Below are 23385 nucleotides of genomic sequence, written 5' to 3'. Positions count from 1 at the left end.
TACAGACAAACGCAGCCGCCTGTCTACAGCCAATGTGGACAAGCTGACGTTCATAAAAATGAACCAGGCATGGATCCCACAGGACCTGTCCATCCCTTGTGCAGATTAGATATTAACTACCTCCCCTTAACAATATATTATTCTACTCCAGGGCACTTCCTCATTCAATACTATTTTTAATTTCATTTTACCATTATATTGCGGGGCAACCCAAAGTTGAATGAACCTCTCCTCTGTCTGGGTGCCGGGGCCTAAATGTGTGACAGTGGCCTGTTCCAGTGGTGGGTGACGTGAAGCCTGATTCTCTGCTATGACATGAAGACAGATTCTGCGCTGACATAAGGCCAGATTCTCTGTTACGGGACCTCTCTCCTCTGCCTGGGTGCCTGGGCCTAAATGTGTGACAGTGGCCTGTTCCAGTGGTGGGTGACGTGAAGCCTGATTCTCTGCTATGACATGAAGACAGATTCTGCGCTGACATAAGGCCAGATTCTCTGTTACGGGACCTCTCTCCTCTGCCTGGGTGCCTGGGCCTAAATGTGTGACAGTGGCCTGTTCCAGTGGTGGGTGACGTGAAGCCTGATTCTCTGCTATGACATGAAGACAGATTCTGCGCTGACATAAGGCCAGATTCTCTGTTACGGGACCGCTCTCCTCTGTCTGGGTGCCGGGGCCTAAATGTGTGACAGTGGCCTGTTCCAGTGGTGGGTGACGTGAAGCCTGATTCTCTGCTATGACATGAAGACAGATTCTGTGCTGACATCAGGCCAGATTCTCTGTTACGGGACCTCTCTCCTCTGCCTGGGTGCCGGGGCCTAAATGTGTGACAGTGGCCTGTTCCAGTGGTGGGTGACGTGAAGCCTAATTCTCTGCTATGACATGAAGACTGATTCTGCACTGACATGAATCCAGATTCTCTGCTATGGCATGAAGAGACTGATTCTCTGCTGACATGAAGCCAGATTCTTTGCTATGGCATGAAGAGACTGATTCTCTGCTGACGTGAAGCCAGATTCTCTGCTATGGGACCTCTGTCCAATTGATATTGGTTCATTTTTATTTTTTTAATTTTTATTTTAATTCATTTCCCTATCCACATTTGTTTGCAGGGGATTTACCTACATGTTGCTGCCTTTTGCAGCCCTCTAGCTCTTTCCTGGGCTGTTTTACAGTCTTTTTAGTGCCCAAAAGTTCAGGTCCCCATTGACTTCAATGGGGTTCGGGTTCGGGACGAAGTTCGGATCGGGTTCGGATCCCGAACCCGAACATTTCAGGGAAGTTCGGCCGAACTTCTCGAACCCGAACATCCAGGTGTTCGCTCAACTCTAGTAGTAAGCACTGCGGGGATTATGTCTAAGACATGTAAGAAGTCTGGGGGGTCCCAAACATTGTGGACAAGGTCCGAGATGAGAGTTGTCCATGTATTCAATACTGGATGTTATTACTGGCCAGCTCTGTTTTGAATCCCAGCACTCAGACTAGGTAGTCCTTACTGAGGAACTTCACTTTTCCTTCACAGTGCGCTGATGCCACAGATGCCGTCACCCTGACGAGCTGGGTTGCTGATAAGTGGATTCTAAAGTGTCTGAAGAACTGCGAATAAAAACATTGGAATAAATTGTCCACTTCCTCCAACGTGACCTTGTCCTTTGATTTATAAATATCTTTCCATATAGTCTTGAAGCCCTCTGTGTGGATGACATAAGAAATGGCCATGCGAGGTACGACGGGCACAAAGAAAACAAGCTCTGTGGCCGACGCTAATCCAGACACATCATACATGGTCCACATCGCTGCTAGCCACGTAATGTCCTGAGAAATGATCACCAGCTTACTGAAACAACAGTCAAAGTTTCTTTGGAATCACGTCCCTACAATAGCTGTGAGCGCCTCTGAGATGTTATACAGGAAGAGCAGGAGGCAAGTATATGTCTTTGGTAACACCTCAAATAGATCGTCCTCTGTGTACGTCCCACAGAACCAACCTGTCCACACAATCCGGTCCTCTGTGCTTGCCTTGGTGAGTAAAGGCTTGGATGAAATCTGTATGAACACAGCCATTGGATCTCTGTCCTTTCCTTTGAATCCAGGTAAACAGAAAAATTGGGCTTTTAGGTTCAGCTCTGAGCCCACTTCAATGGCAAGACCCTTCTGCTTCTCGGCAGCTATGTGGGCAGACAGGTGCTTGGAATACTCTTTCAATCTGGTGTATGAGAAATTATACATAGGTGTCACGCTGTACAGAGTCCATTGTTTTTGAAGGAGCAAAGCAGCCTGTGCCGAATCAAGAGTTTCCTACAAGGGGGAGCACTGTGGGATTTTTCTTTTAGACAAGCTTCGCAATGCAGACCGTCAACGTGCAGAGGTCAAGCTTCCGGGAGGATACCTCGGGCTGTGAAAATTACTGCTCCTTCGTGCCGATGACCTACATACTTTTGGAGGTTAACACCCCATCTGTTGAAGTTTGCATATCCTTGCAATAAATGATTTTTCTGTTCACTGACTGCAAACAGAGATCTTGACAGACAAATGTATCAAACTCTGCCACCATCTTTCTAGGTGCCATGTCTCCAGTCCCCTGACCAGCCAGATTTACCAGCATCTGTTCCAGGACATGAAGCAGTGGAATGACATTGTTCATCACGTAGTCCTGGCGACTGACAAATAATATGGCCTCCTCAAAGGGCCAGAGCAGGCGGCAGGTGTCACGCATGAGCTGCCACTGGCTGACATCAAAGTTACACAGGGGAGTACTCCTGTCCGCTTGGATCATCAATAAATCGTTAATGGCCTTTCTCTGTTCGTATAGTCGGTCCAACATATGGAGGGTGGAATTACAACGGGTGGAAACGTTGCATATCAGCCTATGTTGGGGATGCCATTCTGCCGCTTCAGCTCAAAGAGGGTGTGCTTTAGGGTGTACAAGTGGCTGAAGTGCATGCAAAGTTTCCTGCACATTTTTAGGATGTCTTGCAGATGGGTGGAAGACTTCAGGAACCGCTTGACAACCAGATTGAACACGTGTGCCATGCAGGGCACATGGCTCATCCCTCCTTGATGCAGCGCCGACACCAGTTCTTCCCGTTGTTGGTCACCATGGTTCCGATTTTGAGTTGTCGCGGAGAAAGTCAGGATTCGATTTCTTGCTGAAAGACACGGAGCAGTTCCTCCCCTGTGTGACTCCGTTCGCCCAGGCAAACCAGGTGCAGAACAGCGTGAGAATGATGAGAGGGGTCGCACATGGCTTTCATACACTACATACCTCCAGCATAATTCTTGGATCTCTACATGAAAATAATGTATTTGTTGTAAATCGCGCGAGGGGCATAGTTGAAGACATTGACTTCACAAGAGATACAGAGTAGCGGAGTTTGCTTTGAAATTAAAAATTTCATCACTGCATAATGCAGCCCATACAGCAAAAGGAGGTGTACTGTACAGTCACCATTCAATATTCCCCAAAAAAATCCTGTTTCACATAACAAATTTCACCACTACGTAATTTGGCCCATACTGCAAAAAGAGGTGTACAATCACCCAAAAAAAAAAAAAAGCCTTTGTCACATAAAGAATTTCACCACTAAGTAATTTGGTCCATACCGCAAAAGGAGGTGTACATTCGCCCATACATTTTCCGGAAAAAAGCCAGTGTCACATAAAGAATTTCACCACTAAGTAATTCGGTCCATACCGCAAAAGAAGGTGTACATTCACCCATACATTTTCCGAAAAAAAGCCAGTGTCACATTTCACCACTACCGTATTTTTAGCCCCATAAGATGCAGTTTCCCCCCCCCCCTGCGTCTTATGGGGTGAATACTAATGAGCACTTCCATTATGGAAGTGCTCATTAGTATCAGAGGACCGGGAAGCGGTGAAGGCTCTGTACTCACCGTTTCCTGGTCCTTGGCTGTCGGCTGTGAAGGCTGCGCACACAGTGAGGGCGCTCTATGACCTCACGCTGTGCACGCTGGTTCACAGCACAGCTAACAGCAGGAGGAGGAAGAGTGCGGGCGGTGAGGAGCGGCAGTGTCCAGGAGCAGGAGAGGTAAGAGTTTTTTTTTACTTTACGTCATCCGAGGCATGGGGTACATCTGAGGCAATGGGGGCTGATAAAAAGAGGCATGTGGGCTGATATGAGACTGGGGCTAGTCAAAAGAGGCATGGGGATGATATGAGGCTAGGGACTAATCAAATATAGGCATGGGGGCTAATATGCGACTGGGGGCTGATCAAAAGATGCATGGGGGCTAATATGAGACTAGGGGCTGATCAAATAAGGCATGGGGGGCTTATTTTAGACTGGGGGTCTGATCTGAGGTCTGAATGGGGTCTTATTTATATTGGGGGTCATTCACTTTTTGGTGTGAGCTGAAGTCTGATTGTGGATCTGATCTGAGGTCTTATTGGGGTCTTATTAACATTGGGGATCTGATTGTAGCTGTGATCTGAGGTCTGATGAACATTGGCGGTCTGATTGCTGGTCTGACCTGAGGTCTAATGAAAAAAAATATATTCTTATTGTCCTCCTCTTATGGGTGAAAAATACGGTAAGTAATTTGGTCCATACCGCAAAAGAAGGCGTACAATCACCCATACATTTTCCGGGGGAAAAAAGCCAGTGTCACATAAAGAATTTCACCACTAAGTAATTCGGTCCATAACGCAAATGGAGGTGTACAATAGTGATGGCCTTGCGGTTCGTCCGGCGGTCGGTTTGCGGCAAACTTTGCGCGTTCGCGATCCGCCGAACATGCAAATGCAGCACGCCAGACCTGCAGGGTATTGCGATTGTGAGGTCACGGTTATGGGCAATCGAGGGTTACTCACTGTTTGGAGGAGAACCCTGGGCAGGCATGCGGCAGTGAAGGAGAGGCTGACACAAAGTTCCTCTGGGGCACACTCTGTATGTAGAGACCAGGCCTGATGGTGGATGAGGTGCCCTGGATGTTGCAGGTGTTTTGAGTGCCTGGGGCAAGGTCCCTTTAAGGATCGTGACGCCAGTGCCTGTAACGGTGGCACACCGGTTTCCAGTAGCAATAAGTGAGGTACACAGGTGGTATAGTGAACCAAACGTTGCTTTACTTTAAACAGTCCAACTTTGTACATACAGTTGGTAATGATGCAGTCCCTTTTATCATATATTTCACAAGCAGGCTTACATTCAATAATGGCAGGTATAATCTTGCAAGATACTTGGAGGGTATACAATTAATGCTTCACAGACCAGGCTGCACTATCTCACAGCTATTCTGGCTGGCTGTATCCCAAGGCCCGGATGCCTAAATGCTGGCTTTAATCCTTGGTAAAATAATCTTCCTCCCGTATTGACCCTTGCTTCTATTTTATATCTGAGCTGGTTGTACTGGCACTGCTTGGTATGTAGGTGTCTGCAGGTTTCTCCCAGGAAGCACATCTCTTCTCTTGGGGTAATCTTCTGAGCAAACTGTGGCTCACTTTATCGACAGGCAGGCTATAATCCTTCACTAGCCTCCTGGTAGCAACTAGCAGCCTGGACTATCTAGCTGCATGTCAGGAGGAGGCCCTCAGCATATCTCTGGCTAAGATGCCCTCTCACTTCTGTGTCCACAGACTCCTGACTATAGACTAACTCCTCCCTGTCTGGGCCTGAACATTTATACTAGGGGCTCCCTATCTCCCTCTAGTGTCTAGGGTGCCTAACTACACCCTAATAGGCCTGCTATGCATATCACAGGGGAACAATACATGTAAAAACACATAGAAAATACATTAAAGTACATGGTTAAATATAATATTACTGTCCCTTAGGAGTAGGAGTAACACGTGACCCAATTGACCCTTGTGTGGTGCCCACCCCTACCTAGTGGGACACTACACAAACATATGGCGATGTCCCAGCGCGCCATATTCTTTTGCATTGCGCCAAACTTTGACCCATGAGACATCCATCAGGTGGGACAGGACAGCCAACTGAGACGTTTCAGCACATGGACATACCCCCTACCCTATAACAGAACCCGATCTGGCAGCCATTTTACATCATGTGTTTTGCCAGTGTAGGGAGAGGTTGCATTTTGGAGCAGGGACAGGCTGTTAGGAACTTAGAGACACTAAACGCTAGCTAATAGGGCCACAAAAGTCAGTTTAAGGACTGGTAATGTTGTGCTATCGATAGGTGTGATACACAGAGGGGTGTGATATACTTACAATATACTTTCTAATTCTCCACTGAAGAAGATGGCTGCTTGATTCTTAGCTCTCCCACCTCGTGTTGCTCCACAGCTGCTCACAGCGCACCACACCTGAGCTAAATGGCTGAGTGGCGTCCCACAGAATATTAAAACCGGGATCTACCTACTTGGAGCTGTTCTGAACCTGGTGGGAACCCTGTGGGATTGGCTGTACCCTGCTCCCTGCGTGCCGCCTCATAGAGCGCATCCACCTGCGCGCCGTTCTCCTGCACGCTACCCGTCAACACGTGGCTCCCAGTGGTGCACTTATCTCATAAGGACGGAGGAAGGAAAGTGGAGACAGCCGGTCTACAGAGGGAAGGAGCGGGTCGGGAATTCTCGGTAAGACTCCTCGCCATATAACATACACGTTCTCCTTCCCCTAGCGCTAGTAAAGAAGCGGCAACCTGCCCACACAGACAAGGAATAGGGGGGCCCCTGCACTGCAAGCAGCCATCTTGAGCAGACAGGCGCACAGTCTCACAGCCCAAAACGTTCATCCAGTGCATTACATAGTCTGATATGCAACATATCTGGGGGCCATACCCCCTACCCTCTTTTACGTCTCTCTCCCTCATAGAGGCAACAATATCCCACATACTGTAGGGACTCTAAATACTTTACAGAAAGTGCTAAGCAGGTGGCTCACTCTGATTTGTCACGACAGGTGCACAGGTTCAAAAAACACCCCTTAGTTCTGGTAGATAGATATAGATTTGGATAGAACCGGCACTCAAAACAATTGGAATAAGCGTGGAAGTAAATTAAAATTATTTATTAAACAATAAGCATTGATTATGCTATATTCTGTGTACATCAGAGTAAAAATTCATAAAAATGACATAAAAAACATAAAAAATATATATACCAAATATATATCTCCAATATAGAGGGGTCTCAAATGCTGGGCACAGCAGACTGCATCCGTGTCCCTCCCAGTTGGGTAAGGCTATTAGATCGCAGGCGTCTATGCCAAAGCAGAATATTTGAGATATACACCGTGGTACATAGCATAAAATACTATATTTGAGGGGATTCAATGGCAGGTATCCCACATAATCCTAATTGCATAAATTGCTCCAACGTGTAGGGTAGGGAATCTAAGATAGTCAGATGTGGTCTATATTTTGGACCATGAATGGATCGTCCAGCACCTGTAACAGTCTCAGATTCAAAGTCACTTGTCCAGCACGTCTGTAATCACAGTGCCTGTGCCGTCTCTCATGCAGAGAATCGGTGTAGTTCCTCTGAACTAAGTGTTACTCACTGTGTCTCCGTATAGGATCACTCGATTGGATCTGCGGCGGAATTTCTACCGTGGCGTCCCACGCTTCAGCTTTTTCTCCGCTGTGTTTGTGTTGGATCCGGTTAGTAGTAGGATCCCGTCTCTACTCTCGCGAGAGACCTGTGTTGGACCTGTGTTAGCTATTTCAGCTGTTACACTTCAGTGAGTCTTACAACACTTGCAGATCTTCTATAGGTGGATATATTCTCTCCGTCCTTTTAGTACATGGCCATGTACTGCTGAGATGATTCTTTCACAGGTAATACGCCCAGACGCGTTTCGAGATACCTTATCTCTTCCTCAGTGGGTATGACCTGTGAACACTGCTCTTGTGTGTTATATACTCTCATCTCAATTAGTTGGTTACTTTCACCTGTTCCAAAGCTTGTATCAGGACATAGACGCTTTGCTTTTCATTTACCCTTTCATTTCCATATAATGTTTCCATCTTAGAATCCTCTTTCAGTAGTATTAATGGTATCAAACATAAATAAGTATATTCATATATGATAGCTATACACTCAAATATAGAATAAAAAATGTGAATAAGTATAAAAAATATATAAAAGACATATAAAAAAGACATATAAAAAAGTGGATGAACCACTGTTCAGTAATGTATATTGGCAGACATTTGAATTCCTACATTGTGGGGAAATGTTTTTATATATCGCCATCATGTAGTCAATAATTATCTACCCACATTTGGATATTAATCCCCATACTCCTAAGGGCTGGTTCGCTAAATCTCAGGATACTATTGAGATTTTATTTTAATATAATCCTCATTTTATTAATAATCCTCATTTTTAATATGTTTACCTTCTTACATCTTTTTCTATATTATTTTTGTTCCTTATTTCTATATGATTTATACCTGTAATTTTCTTACATTTTTCTGAAAATTGCGTTTTTTTATTGCGGTTTTCCTTGTGCGGTTTTTTTATGTGCGTTTTTTCTGGGGATGCGTTTTTTTGAAAAATTCAAAAAGGTTTTTTTCTATTTATATATATATATATATATATATCTCACATAGTTTTATCCTCATTCTAATTGAGGGATTTTCAATTCCATAGGTGTTATTATATTTTCTATTTCTCAAAGTTATACCTTCATCTTCACAATCCATCTCTATTTTCATCTATGCTGCTGTGGATAACTGACATATTATAATCTAAATAAAGCCAAAAATCTCCAAATCTGAGTTCAACCCCGCTGGGAGGAGACTGCCAAAATCATAGATTCTTCTGGACTCAGCCCGTGACATTCTCATAATGTGATTCAGGTGTTACAGGTGCTGGACGATCCATTCATGGTCCAAAATATAGACCACATCTGACTATCTTAGATTCCCTACCCTACACGTTGGAGCAATTTATGCAATTAGGATTATGTGGGATACCTGCCATTGAATCCCCTCAAATATAGTATTTTATGCTATGTACCACGGTGTATATCTCAAATATTCTGCTTTGGCATAGACGCCTGCGATCTAATAGCCTTACCCAACTGGGAGGGACACGGATGCAGTCTGCTGTGCCCAGCATTTGAGACCCCTCTATATTGGAGATATATATTTGGTATATATATTTTTTATGTTTTTTATGTCATTTTTATGAATTTTTACTCTGATGTACACAGAATATAGCATAATCAATGCTTATTGTTTAATAAATAATTTTAATTTACTTCCACGCTTATTCCAATTGTTTTGAGTGCCGGTTCTATCCAAATCTATATCTATCTACCAGAACTAAGGGGTGTTTTTTGAACCTGTGCACCTGTCGTGACAAATCAGAGTGAGCCACCTGCTTAGCACTTTCTGTATACTATTGCTTTACCCCTCTATCAAGCGGGTAGAGCTCCTCTGATTTAGCCATGGACTTTTGGAATCACGTGGAATTGAAACGGCAGACAGCTGAAGCCTATAATTTTGAAGGGAATGTGAACAATGAACACCTTAATAAACCCACATTAGCGGGAACATTTAAAGAACTAGAACACCTGTTACAAAAACAGTTAAAACAATACTGGGAGGTACGTTCATTGAGACAATTTATAGAACAAGGGAAAATTCCCAGAGGGCTGTTACTTAATAAAATACCAGCACAAGACCTCTGTTGCGAATCCTTTAACCAAGAATGGGAGAAATTACTATTCTCACAATCTATCTCATTGATACATCTAATAATAAAAAGGAGGATGGAAATATTAGAAAATTTAAACCTTGAAATAGCTAAATACAAACAGCTGCTTGAAAAATTCCCCAAAGATAGTGAATTTGAGGAATGGGAAGAAAGATTATGTAAAGGCCTAGATCGGACAGAATTGGAAATAATGAACAAAAAAACAAAGAAATATAAGAACTTTCCTAAAACTCGATCTGATCCACCGCAGTCAGAAGTGGTGGTATCAAACATAGAGAGAGAGTTATACCCACAAGAGAGAGGACTGGAGGGAGGACAAAATACCAACTACAATCAGGGAGGATACAATATACCAACACACAATAGATATGAAACATTACAAGATAAGTATTTTTTAGACAGGACCCCACCACATAACAAACCACGGATAAGACACAGATCACCCTCACCAAGATTAAACCAACACCCACAGACACCATTAAGGAATCACATACGTCAAACTCCACCAATTCATCCATACAATCTGAGACAGCGGAATCAGTCCCCAATATACCATCAACAACCATACAAACGACCGTACAGGGGACAACACCATCAATATCAACACACAAAATCAGAGAAAGAAAGACAAGAAGAGGACAGAGGAAGAAGGGGGAAAGACAGAAGGAGAAACTAATAAACTCATTAGATTCAATAGTCAATATAAGTTCTACCGTACTTACAAATACACAAATGAAACTCCTAGACAAAGGATTAAAATTCGCTCCCACATCCAAACTCAACAAGTTCGACACATATATAGGTCTCCAAAAATTTATGAGGAAATTATGTCTACGGAAATATTTCCAAAAAAATCCCAGCATAGTAGAATCCCCAACACGAGATGATAACGAGAATAGGGGAGGAGTACAACATACCAATCTGAAGAATAGATCACGGAAATTCCCAAAAAATGAGATTGGCCATGATATGGCAACATTTCAAAGATCAATCGAAAATGATCTGAGAAAAATCAAAGATAGACAGAGCCAAAGAAATAATTTAACAGGGGGAGAAATTCGGGCCATCAAAGAACTGCAAAAACAGGAGAATATTACAATACGCCCCGCAGATAAGGGCGGGGCTATTGTAGTTATGAATACCACACAGTATATAGACGAGTGTCTTAGACAATTGGAAGACACTACGACATATAAAAAACTAAAAGGAGACCCAGGCCAGGAATTCAATAAAAGCCTCACAAATTACTGCGACAGAGGTGTAAGTGACAAAATACTGTCTGATCAGGAACGGAACTTTATTTTGGGCACGCAGGGAAGACTTCCGGTCTTCTACTGCCTGCCCAAAATCCATAAAAATTTGGAACAGCCACCAGGACGTCCCATAATATCTGGGATAGGATCTATGACCTCGAATCTCTCCCAATACATTGATGTATTATTACAACCTGTGGTGAGGAGAACTATGTCGTATATTCGAGATACCACAGATATTATTGGGACGCTAGAAGGTCTTGATGTAGAACCAGGCTGGATCATTGGGACATTAGATGTCCAGTCTCTCTATACCAGTATAAGACATGATCAAGGTATAGCAGCAGTGAAGTCACAACTAGAAATAGATGGGACTTTATGCCCTAAACAAATTGAATTCTTGATGGAGGGCATCAAATTTATTCTCCATCACAATTATTTTTATTTTGAGGGCGGTCACTATTTGCAGCTGTGTGGGACGGCCATGGGGACCAGGTTCGCCCCCAGTTATGCAAATCTATTTTTGGCACAGTGGGAACATGAAAACATCACCCCCAAACTGGGGACGGACCTGGCCCTATGGCGTCGCTACATAGATGACGTCCTGTTTGTATGGAGAAAGGATGAACATCAATTGCAAGAATTCTTAGAGGCCCTGAATTACAATGACAAAAATTTAATTTTTTTGTCCAAAATTAAAGAAACATCTATAGAGTTTCTGGACATCCAGATTACACAATGTGACAACAAATACAGGTGTAATACCCATTACAAACCAACAGCAAAAAACAGCTTTATACCATTCACAAGCTGTCACCTGCCCCAGTGGCTACTAAATATTCCCTCAGGACAATTCCGCCGTATAAAGCGAAATTGTACTGAGGAAGTGGACTTTGAAATTGAGGCCCTCAAAATGAAAGAACAGTTTGAATGTAAAGGTTACCCCGAAAAAATCCTGACAGATGCTCTGGTAAAAATAAGGGAAACAGAGAGAGAAACCTTCTTTCAGCCAAATATTCACAAAAACACAAATAAGGAAGGGGAATTGAGAATAATCTTACCCTACAGTTCACAATCTAAACAAATACGGCACATCATAAACCAACACTGGCACTTTCTTTTAAGAGATAAGGTCATTGGACCCATGTTGCACACTTCCCCACTTATCACTTTCACTAAGGCACCCAACCTAGGTTTAAAATTAGCACCCACAATAAATAATCACAAGAAAAAAGAAGCACCTACACTCCAAAAATGGCTGAATATGAACGGGTTCTATAGATGTGGGAGATGTTCGGGGTGTAAAAACTCAACATTCCCAAAAAAGATAAGTAAGGTCCAATCCACTCAGAATGAATTCAGTTTGGATATTAAGGGTTGCCTGACATGTGACTCCTCCAGTGTGGTCTACCTTTTCCAGTGCCCCTGCCAGAAACAATACATTGGCAGAACTAAAAGACCCTTGAGAGTAAGAATAACAGAACATCTAAATAACATCAGAAAAGGATATGAGAACCATTCTCTATCCAAACACTTTAAATTGTCACACAACAGTGACCCCAAGGGCTTTTCTTTTGTGGCCCTGGAGAAGGTGGACATACACTGGAGGGGAGGAAATCACATTATGAGAATGTCACGGGCTGAGTCCAGAAGAATCTATGATTTTGGCAGTCTCCTCCCAGCGGGGTTGAACTCAGATTTGGAGATTTTTGGCTTTATTTAGATTATAATATGTCAGTTATCCACAGCAGCATAGATGAAAATAGAGATGGATTGTGAAGATGAAGGTATAACTTTGAGAAATAGAAAATATAATAACACCTATGGAATTGAAAATCCCTCAATTAGAATGAGGATAAAACTATGTGAGATATATATATATATATATATATAAATAGAAAAAAACCTTTTTGAATTTTTCAAAAAAACGCATCCCCAGAAAAAACGCACATAAAAAAACCGCACAAGGAAAACCGCAATAAAAAAACGCAATTTTCAGAAAAATGTAAGAAAATTACAGGTATAAATCATATAGAAATAAGGAACAAAAATAATATAGAAAAAGATGTAAGAAGGTAAACATATTAAAAATGAGGATTATTAATAAAATGAGGATTATATTAGAATAAAATCTCAATAGTATCCTGAGATTTAGCGAACCAGCCCTTAGGAGTATGGGGATTAATATCCAAATGTGGGTAGATAATTATTGACTACATGATGGCGATATATAAAAACATTTCCCCACAATGTAGGAATTCAAATGTCTGCCAATATACATTACTGAACAGTGGTTCATCCACTTTTTTATATGTCTTTTATATATTTTTTATACTTATTCACATTTTTTATTCTATATTTGAGTGTATAGCTATCATATATGAATATACTTATTTATGTTTGATACCATTAATACTACTGAAAGAGGATTCTAAGATGGAAACATTATATGGAAATGAAAGGGTAAATGAAAAGCAAAGCGTCTATGTCCTGATACAAGCTTTGGAACAGGTGAAAGTAACCAACTAATTGAGATGAGAGTATATAACACACAAGAGCAGTGTTCACAGGTCATACCCACTGAGGAAGAGATAAGGTATCTCGAAACGCGTCTGGGCGTATTACCTGTGAAAGAATCATCTCAGCAGTACATGGCCATGTACTAAAAGGACGGAGAGAATATATCCACCTATAGAAGATCTGCAAGTGTTGTAAGACTCACTGAAGTGTAACAGCTGAAATAGCTAACACAGGTCCAACACAGGTCTCTCGCGAGAGTAGAGACGGGATCCTACTACTAACCGGATCCAACACAAACACAGCGGAGAAAAAGCTGAAGCGTGGGACGCCACGGTAGAAATTCCGCCGCAGATCCAATCGAGTGATCCTATACGGAGACACAGTGAGTAACACTTAGTTCAGAGGAACTACACCGATTCTCTGCATGAGAGACGGCACAGGCACTGTGATTACAGACGTGCTGGACAAGTGACTTTGAATCTGAGACTGTTACAGGTGCTGGACGATCCATTCATGGTCCAAAATATAGACCACATCTGACTATCTTAGATTCCCTACCCTACACGTTGGAGCAATTTATGCAATTAGGATTATGTGGGATACCTGCCATTGAATCCCCTCAAATATAGTATTTTATGCTATGTACCACGGTGTATATCTCAAATATTCTGCTTTGGCATAGACGCCTGCGATCTAATAGCCTTACCCAACTGGGAGGGACACGGATGCAGTCTGCTGTGCCCAGCATTTGAGACCCCTCTATATTGGAGATATATATTTGGTATATATATTTTTTATGTTTTTTATGTCATTTTTATGAATTTTTACTCTGATGTACACAGAATATAGCATAATCAATGCTTATTGTTTAATAAATAATTTTAATTTACTTCCACGCTTATTCCAATTGTTTTGAGTGCCGGTTCTATCCAAATCTCACTCTAAATACTTATCTGGACATAATATCATCTCTCCAGCTTTACTTAATAAGGGGCCACGACTGTGATACTTAAAGTATTCACCATGACTAAAAAGAGAGGCAGATCCGCTGCTCCAAGGAAGCTAACTGACATTTTTGAATCGGCTGCACCACCTGGGCCTATCAGATTTGCGTCCACCCCTCCCTCTCCCTGGCCTCTGAGTCCTGCATCACATTCTAGGGGATCAACAGAGGAATCAGAGCAGCCTCCACTCTCACACAGTGTCACTGACAGTGCTTTTGAGCATGTAGATTCAGGGAAAAGACGGGCAAATATTTTATCCTCTTCATCACCAAATAGCAAAGGCTCGGCTCAGAAAAAGAGTAACATGCTGGATGGGGAAGAAGATCATAATGAGGCCATACCTGGACTGTGATATTTCCCAATTTCCAGCTTCATCAGAGCCTGTTACAGTAGATACCTTAAAGGGCATGCTCATTGTCCTACAAAACATACAAAAATGTAGCATCTTTAATCCACAAGTTCCAGTCCAATGTATCAGCTATAGAGGAAAGAACAGCTCACCTAGAACAAAAAATGGCAGAGTTCTCAAGTGCACACAATGAATTGGCAGATGCACATAACACTCTGGAGGAGGACGTCAAGTGGCTCAAAGCAAAAATCATAGATGCAGAAGACAGATTTCGCAGAAACAATATTAAAGTACGAGGCATACCGGAGGAGGTGACCTCTTCTGAACTTATGGACTATCTCAAAAAACTCTTTCACGCACTGGTACCTTCCTTAACAGCAATGGATATTACCTTAGACCGTGCACACAGAATCCCTAAGCCCAAAACAGCGCCAAGTAAAGCTCCAAAAGACGCACTTGTGAGGGTGCACTTCTACCACATCAAAGATCTCATAATGTACAAGGCCTGCAAGCATGGTTCCTTTCCGCAGCCTTACACAGATATATCTTTATTTCCGGATCTCTCTGCAGCGACGCTTCAAGCTAGGAGGGACTTCCTACCAATAACCATGTTGCTAAGGGATAAGGGCATCAAATACCGCTGGGAATTCCCCATCAAGCTCCTAATCTCCAGGAATGGAACAACTTCAGTCATTTCATCGGTGAAGGAAGGATTGGCTGTGCTGAGGAAATGGAACATCATAACCCTTCGCATTTTCCACCCCAGTACTTCCAGCAGACATTCACCGATGGTCACCGCCGATTGGACAACAGTCACCACTTGAATCTCATTTTGGTTGCCATTTGTTAATTGTAATTTTACTTCTACAGGTGTTAATATTATCTTACCTGAGCCCACACATTGAGCATCTGAACAGACTTTATTATGTCTCCCCCCTTTGCACTACAGTACACTGAAATTCCGTACCAGAGGAATGTCAGTTTTGCAAACTGGTACTTAAGTGAATTTTATATAGTTTTTCAGTTTTTACTAGTTATAGGCGACTTGGGCATTGCACACCACACCAAATCCTTAAATGTGAAACATATGGACACTCCCCCGTGGAGCACAGGCATAGCAGTCTATACAGAATACTATGGAAATATCTATAGCTTCCCTTAATGTCAAGGGCCTCAATAGCCCTTATAAACGTAGCATGGTTTGGAAAGAGGCCAAATCTTTTGGTTGCGAGACTAAAGTCTCCCAAATTCACCAATAAATCATTCTCTCATATCTTCTTATCATCGTGCCTTGCGAAACATAGGGGAGTGGCCATAGCAGTTAAGAATTCAGTAGCTTTCACTTTGCACAATACCATTATAGATCCTTATGGATGCTATTTAGGACTAATATGTGATACCAATAATGTAACCTATACCTTTGTTAACGTGTACTTTCCCAACAGACATCACATGCGGTTCTGGACGACTCTCTTGACCAGGGTTAGGTCGGTGAGCAGAGGGTTAATGATAATTGGAGGTGATTTTAACACTATTCTGAAAGCCCAGTTAGATACCACTGCGCCTAGAAGACGTCTGCCACTGCTAGCATCCTCTCTGGCCAAGGGGGGTTTCTATGACGTGTGGCGTTCCCGGCATGGAGGTGAGAGAGACAATACTTTTTTCTCTTCCCGTGCCAATCTTACTCAAGAATTGATTTTTTTGTAGTTAACAAGTCTTCTCTACTGAAAACAAACTCCACGAGCATTAAATCCATTACCTGGTCGGATCACGCCCCGTTCACACTCACTGTGTCAGAACAATTTTCCTCCACCCTACGTCCCAATGGCGCCTAAACAATTCCATAATACACAATACAGAATAAATAAAAAAAATTAAAGACTGAACTGTCATTATATTTTGAGTTTAATGACACCCCAAATATGGACCCACAAATCATATGGAACGCACACAAGGCGGTCATGAGGAACATCTTCATTCAATGTTGCGCCCAAGCAAAAAAGAACCGCAATAAAGAAGTTACTGATCTAACTTCTGCTATTCAGCTCCTTGAATTCCTAAACAAAATCGCGGTCGCTCCCTCACATTCCATAGCCCTAAGGCGTTGTTTACAAACACTGCTCGTGTCTCAATATGAATTTTTCTTTAAAAGATTCAAAATACAATGCTACATGCAAAAAAACAAGGCGGGCACCTTTCTAGCTAAAAGACTCAAACTAATTTATACCTCCTCCAGGGTTGCATACCTTCTAGACAAAAATGGAAATAAAATGATTGACCCCAGGCTTATCACAAGTCAATATTATGAAGCCCTCTCAACTTGAAAGTTGATAAGCAAACAACACATCGGAACATATAAACATGTATGGTTGGAATGCCCATTAGTATTTGTTTTTGGAAGGCTACTTTTCTCCTTCTATGAGACATCACAGGAGTAGACATCCCTATGTCACCATCTTTAGCCCTTTGTTTTGTAGAACTAGTTGACCTCCCTACACATATGAGACTTGTATGCGGCCAAGTTATTTTGGCAGCTAGAACCACGATTGCAAGATCCTGGAAATCTAGCTCACCATTGACAATACAAGAATTAATATCAACAGTCAAGGCAACTTATGATTTAGAGAAGCTATTCGCTATTAGATAACATTTGTGGTACAAAACAGCCCAAAAATGGGATCTCTGGGTTAAATTTTAAAACTCACATTCACCTCTAGCTACAGGACCATAGAAATTTGTACTGACCATGCACCCAAGTTATGATACGTAACTTAGAACATGTACTATACCATATATTGGAATGCCTAAACTCGCCTTGTTCTTATATGTTTAAACCTTGTTGCCACTTAGTTAAATATTGAAACAAGACAATGATGTTTTAATTTAATCCTTTTTGTTTTACAGCAAATATCCCTGCGTGGATAACAAAGTTATAACTTTGGTGTGTTACTTGTCCTTTTTTGCTGTACATTGTCAACTTTTCAATAAATCTTAATTGGAAAAAATATATATATATATACTGCTTGAGGGTAATATACCAGCTTTAACTAACAACTGATTGAGGGCTTCCATATATCAGCTTCCACAAAATAGTGATAGAGGTTTTCCATATACCTGCGTCCACAAAATACAGATTGTGGGTTTTGATATACCAGCTACAACTAACAACTGATTGAGGCCTGCCATATATCAGCTTTCACAAAATAGTGATAGAGGTTTTCCATATACTTGCGTGCACAAAATTACTGCTTGAGGGTGATATACCAGCTTCAACTAACAACTGATTGAGGTCTGCCATATATCAGCTTCCAGAAATACTGCTTTTCTCTAAGGACTTTGGCACAGGGTCATTTAGAAGATGACAGACAGAGGAAGAGGCAGACCGTTCTGCAGGGGTGGTAGGTGTTGGGCAGGTGCAGCAGGTCGGAGTGGGAAGTTGGAGAAGTTGCGTGCGATTATGTCAAAGGATGCACCAGAGTTGGTTGGCTCACTCTCTGCTGTGTGCACCCCCAAAAACACCACAAGCACCACCATAGCGCCTCCACTCGAGTCAGAGGAATTATTTTCCCATCCATTCCCAGACCTTACCGTTGTGAGAACCATTCTTGGCATCGGATGAGGAAGAGGAGGTAGCAATGGCCGCCACTCAGTGTTCTGACAACAGTACCCAGATCAGCCCAAGGACGTAGATCCCCTGGTGGTGAAGGTGATGATGATGATGTGTCGATGAATGTCACATGGGTGCCAACAAGAGAGGAAGAGGAGGGGAGTTCAGAGGGAGAGATGAAGCAACAGATAGGGAGGAGAAGGAGGAGAAGCAGGCAGAACTCGCAGTTCACAGGAGGCAAAAAGCAGACTGCAAATGTATCTGGAGCGAGCCATCCACCATGCACGGTCACATCTTGCGCTCCCAGGACGCCGGCACATGGCTCCGCAGTGTGGGCTTTTTTAATGTGTCAGCTGCTGACAATAGTGTTGCCATCTGCAGCCTGTGCTGTCAACGCATAAGTCGCGGTAAGCCCAACACTCACCTAGGAACGACCGCCTTAAGAAGGCTCCTGGCCTCCCATCACGGAGCCCAGTGGGAGCAACACTTTCATAACCCTTAAAGCCACACTCCCGGCACTCCAAGTCCTGCCTCTTCTCCTTCTCCTCTCTCCTCTCATTTGTCCTCCACTCCACCTTCCACCGTGCTGTCGTCGCGTTCATCTGGCACAAGGCAGACTTTCGTGGCCCAAATGTCACGACCTATGATGTACGCCGTGACATTGTTGCCACGCTTGCTGTTGCCGGTGGCAACATGTTGCTGTTTTGGCATATTGTGGCAGTGTCACGGGTTTTGCTGTGTGCACCGTGAATTGCTGGCCATGCATGCTTTTGTCTGCGGCAACCTGTTGACTTTTGCCTGTGTGTGCAATACCCCTTTAAGTAGTGTCTCCCTGCTGTGTGGTGTGTGTGGGGTTAATACTCTGGCTGGAGCAAAGTGGTGAGTTGGGTGTAGTCTCAGGTCTCCTTATATACTCTGGCTTGGAGACTGAGATCAGTTTGGTTTGTTTGCCTTGCATGTGAGATGCTTGATCTGTACTTGGATGAGATCTGAGGGCCATCCAAGTTTGACATCAAGTTTATTAGCAATGTCATCCTGAGTGTTTCCTCCTTGTCTTCCTTCCCCTCCTGGTGTGTCATTTACGGTATGGGTTTAAGTTGGAGATTTGGTGTAAGTCTTGCTTGTGGTTGCATGTCTAGGATGTTGTTGGTGTTTGTCCCTGCATGTGTGCAAGACGTCTCCCTTGTGTGTGTTACCTCCGAAAGGGGGTCCCATTGGTTTCCCGGAGGGGTGAACCTAAAGACATTAGCAGCCTTGCTGGAGCCACCTTGCTTCGGTGTCCACATTAGGGTCCAGGTTGTTTTGGTGTGGTTATTCCATCTTTGCTGCGGCAGGTAAGTGTTTGATGTTCCGTTGTTACATTGTATTCTTACCTGCCGTGCAGTTGCTGCATTGTCTTTCTCCCTATCAGCTACTGGGCCGCTGGAGATGCCTTTCATCCGTGGTGATGGATGAACAGGAGGTCTCTGCCCTCTCACTATGTTGAGGGCGATGCAGGGATTCCTAGACTTCTAGGTTCGTGGGTATGAGCCCCCTTACCATTGAAGGCGGCTCATACAGCCAGGAGACTAGGGCTATTTTAGGGAAGCTTTAGGAGGTGACCAGCTCCCTTTTCCCTGCCTATGGCTTAGTACATGGTGACATTGTATGGTGGGGAATTTCCCCCACTCCCCATTGTGACACCAAATATTCGAGCATAAAAAAATAAAGACGTTGAATAATCCTCTTGCACAACGGCTGACCGCTGGCTTGTCGGAACTGCTAGCCCGCCAACTACTGCCATATAAATTGGTGGACTCAGAGGCCTTTAGAAAAATTGTGGCCATTGGCACACCGCAATGGAAGGTCCCCGGAAGGAAATATTTCTCCCAGAAGGGCATCCCTGAACTATATGGCCACGTTCAGCGGCAAGTTAATATGTCTCTGGCACACAGTGTCGGTGCCAAGATACATCTGACCACAGACACGTGGTCTAGCAAACACGGACAGGGAAGGTACATATCTTTTACTGCCCACTGGGTGAACCTTCTGACGGCCATCAAGTATGTAACCCGTGGCACCCGTGTGGATTTGGTGTTACTGCCACGGATTGCATGCAGGCCTGCCTCTTCTTCTCCTCCTCTTACTCCATCCTCTGTCTCCTCCTCGGCTGACTCCTCTTTTTCCACTGCTACCGCCTCTTCCGCTGCACCCCTCAAGCTCCCAGAACCTATTAGTAGTAGTAAGAGGGTATATGTTTCGTCAAACTAAAAGTGACAGGTACCACGCCCCCTTTTATACAGATAACCCCGCCCCTTTTATATTGATTGATATTGTTTGATATAAAGTTTATATTGCTTGATATAAAGTTTATATCGCTTGATATTATTTTTATATCACTTGATATTGTTTGATATAAAGATTATATCGCTTGATATTGTTTGAAATAAAGATTATATCGCTTGATATTAATTTTATATCGCTTGATATTGCTTGATATTAAGTTTATAGTGTGTGCTATTAAAATTTATAGTGTTTGCCATTAAAATTTATAGTGTTTGATATTAAATTTATAGCGCTAGCTATTAAAATTTATAGTGTTAGCTATTAAAATTTATAGTGTTTGCTATTAAGATTTATAGTGTTTGATATTAAATTTATAGCGCTAGCTATTAAAATTTATAGTGTGTGCTATTAAAATTTATAGTGGTTGCTATTAAAAATTTATAGTATTAGCTATTAAAATTTATCGTGTTTGATATTAAAATTTATAGCACCTGATATTAATTTAATATAATAGTATTAAAATAAAACGATGACGAATATAATTTGGTTAAAAAGCTTTATTTATTTCCTTATTTGCAACAATCATGTAGGGACAGACACGTTTGATTGTAATTACAGCATCGTATACATAAGCGTTTCATGCGTTTTGTTACAAATGATCGCACAATACGGTCATTTTTTCTAAAATCGTTAGTGAACATTTTTAAAACATTTTCAAAAGACATTCCTTTAGCGAGACATTGTAAGATATAGATACAGTAATGGCCGCAGACGGAACTAACGGCGTCTTGTATTTGTCTGTTTTGATATCTTATAGTCTTAAAATTTTTATATAAAAACTGCATAAAGTCGCCAGGAAATATTTCATTTGCGGGGGATAAACCATAACTATCAAAAAAATAAGATATATCATTCGGGTATAATATAATTAAAATCCAATGCTTCCCCCGCTGAGATGAATTATCCGTATTTACAATGTAGGCAGCGGGCCTGTCGATGATTTTACCTCCAGGTAATAAATCACATGGGAATACACCTTTAAATATGCGCCTGGCGTTAATATCAGCTTTAATAACACAGGCAATTTCATAATTATTCATTTTTATTGAAAATCATATAAGACCTCCCGACGATTATTCATTTCAATAATATTTTCATGAACTGAATATACAATCATATTAATTGTGTTTGCAATCGGCTCGGCAAATCTAATTTCAGCTCTCAGATTGCCAGTTTTTACTAGAGAGAAATGACCGCCGGGCTCTTGATCCGGCGATAAATCAAAAGCGAACAAAGTGTAACCGTTCAAGAACTCGTGTCGATCGACGGATAAAGCGTTGTCGGCCTTGTGTTTCCCCGAAATATGTACTAGGGACATATATTCACAAACAGCTGATTCGTCTTGGAAATTAGGTTGAAAAGGTTTTGCCGGTATCTGTTGACCATCCAAATATAAGGCTGCATAATTCACATTATAGTGGTTGAAGCACAAAGGATTTCTTTGGTAACTCCCGGAAAATGATTCGTTATCCACAAACGATAGTATTACTGTTTTTGGTAGGATTCTCGTGGTTGCAAATGCGAGTACTTGCGGGGACGCTATACACTTTAAGCGATGCCCGATCTATCGAGTACTTCGCGTTAGCTGTTAACAGAGCGCGACTGTGACCGATTCTTACAGCGGGCGATACTTGTACTCTTTTGACAAACAGGGAAGCGTGCTGTATTTGGACTTTAAAATGGGCCGCCTCGGTCAATTTTATCTTTAGGTCTAAACCGTTCAGTATTAGCTTCGGTTGATTAAATATATCGGCGTAAATGGGGCCCATTAATTCAACACTCTTAGATCGGGCTGAATACTTTGCTCTCCTGCTGAAGCCTTCATTACGCCCATCGATAACCCGGTCATCATGATGCCCCGCTGTGTCTTTATAGAATAAACCGGCGGTAAATTGGGACGCTAAAGTTTGTGAACTATAATTTATTAGGGACTCTATATACGCTCTATACGTATAAAGGTTGTCGCTTCTTGAAATCAACGTGTCGCCGAGCGTTATATCCAGTTGATTAAAAAGACTCGCTATAGGGTAGTTAATAAGCGCAATGCGGGAGCCTTCGGGTATGGGGGTGTTATCAGGACTAACGATTTTGCAAACAACGTGTAACAAGGTGTTATTAAGATCGTAATAATATTCACCGCTGCCCGTGATGTAGAATTCCAAAGGGGCATTGTCAGTGATTGCTGCGATTGGCTGTACCTCTACATAAAGCGATTTTTTAATGCTTGTTTGGGTAGGCGGTATTTGAAAGATATCCAATTCTGATTTGGCGTACTCGGCGGAGGCGTCATGCACGAAAGCCATAGCGGGTGACTAGAAGATGTCACTCGATGAACGACTTCTTGTTTTCTGGCGGCGACGTCTCTTAGGTTTTGCTACTTTATTCATAAAAGTTGGTAAGACAATGGCCGCGCGTTCACGTTTTCTTTTACGCGTTTTTTTACGTATTTGTACGACACCAGAGCCCTCCTGGCGCTGCGCCGACCTATTTATACGATCCATAAAGGCGGTCGAGGCCGTAGTGACAACGTCTTTAGCAATGTTACGGGCGGCTGTTTTCACGTGCGGTTTTACAAGCTCCACACCTTTCTTAAATAGGGGAACGACACGTCGGAACAGACCCCTAAATAATCCGGCGAGTCCAGAACCATGCATGAATTCAGTACTGTGAAACCCGTCCAAGC

At 42.6% G+C, this 23385-nt stretch overlaps 1 pseudogene; it reads right to left on the bottom strand.

The window, feature by feature from the left end:
- Positions 1-1425: 1425 nt before the first annotated feature.
- On the bottom strand, positions 1426-2470 carry LOC120998742 (annotated as a pseudogene).
- Between the last annotated feature and the right edge of the window lie 20915 nt (positions 2471-23385).

The sequence above is a fragment of the Bufo bufo genome, chromosome 4, assembly GCF_905171765.1.
Source record: "Bufo bufo chromosome 4, aBufBuf1.1, whole genome shotgun sequence".
NCBI lineage: Eukaryota > Metazoa > Chordata > Amphibia > Anura > Bufonidae > Bufo > Bufo bufo.
This window is presented reverse-complemented; position numbering and strand designations above follow the sequence as displayed.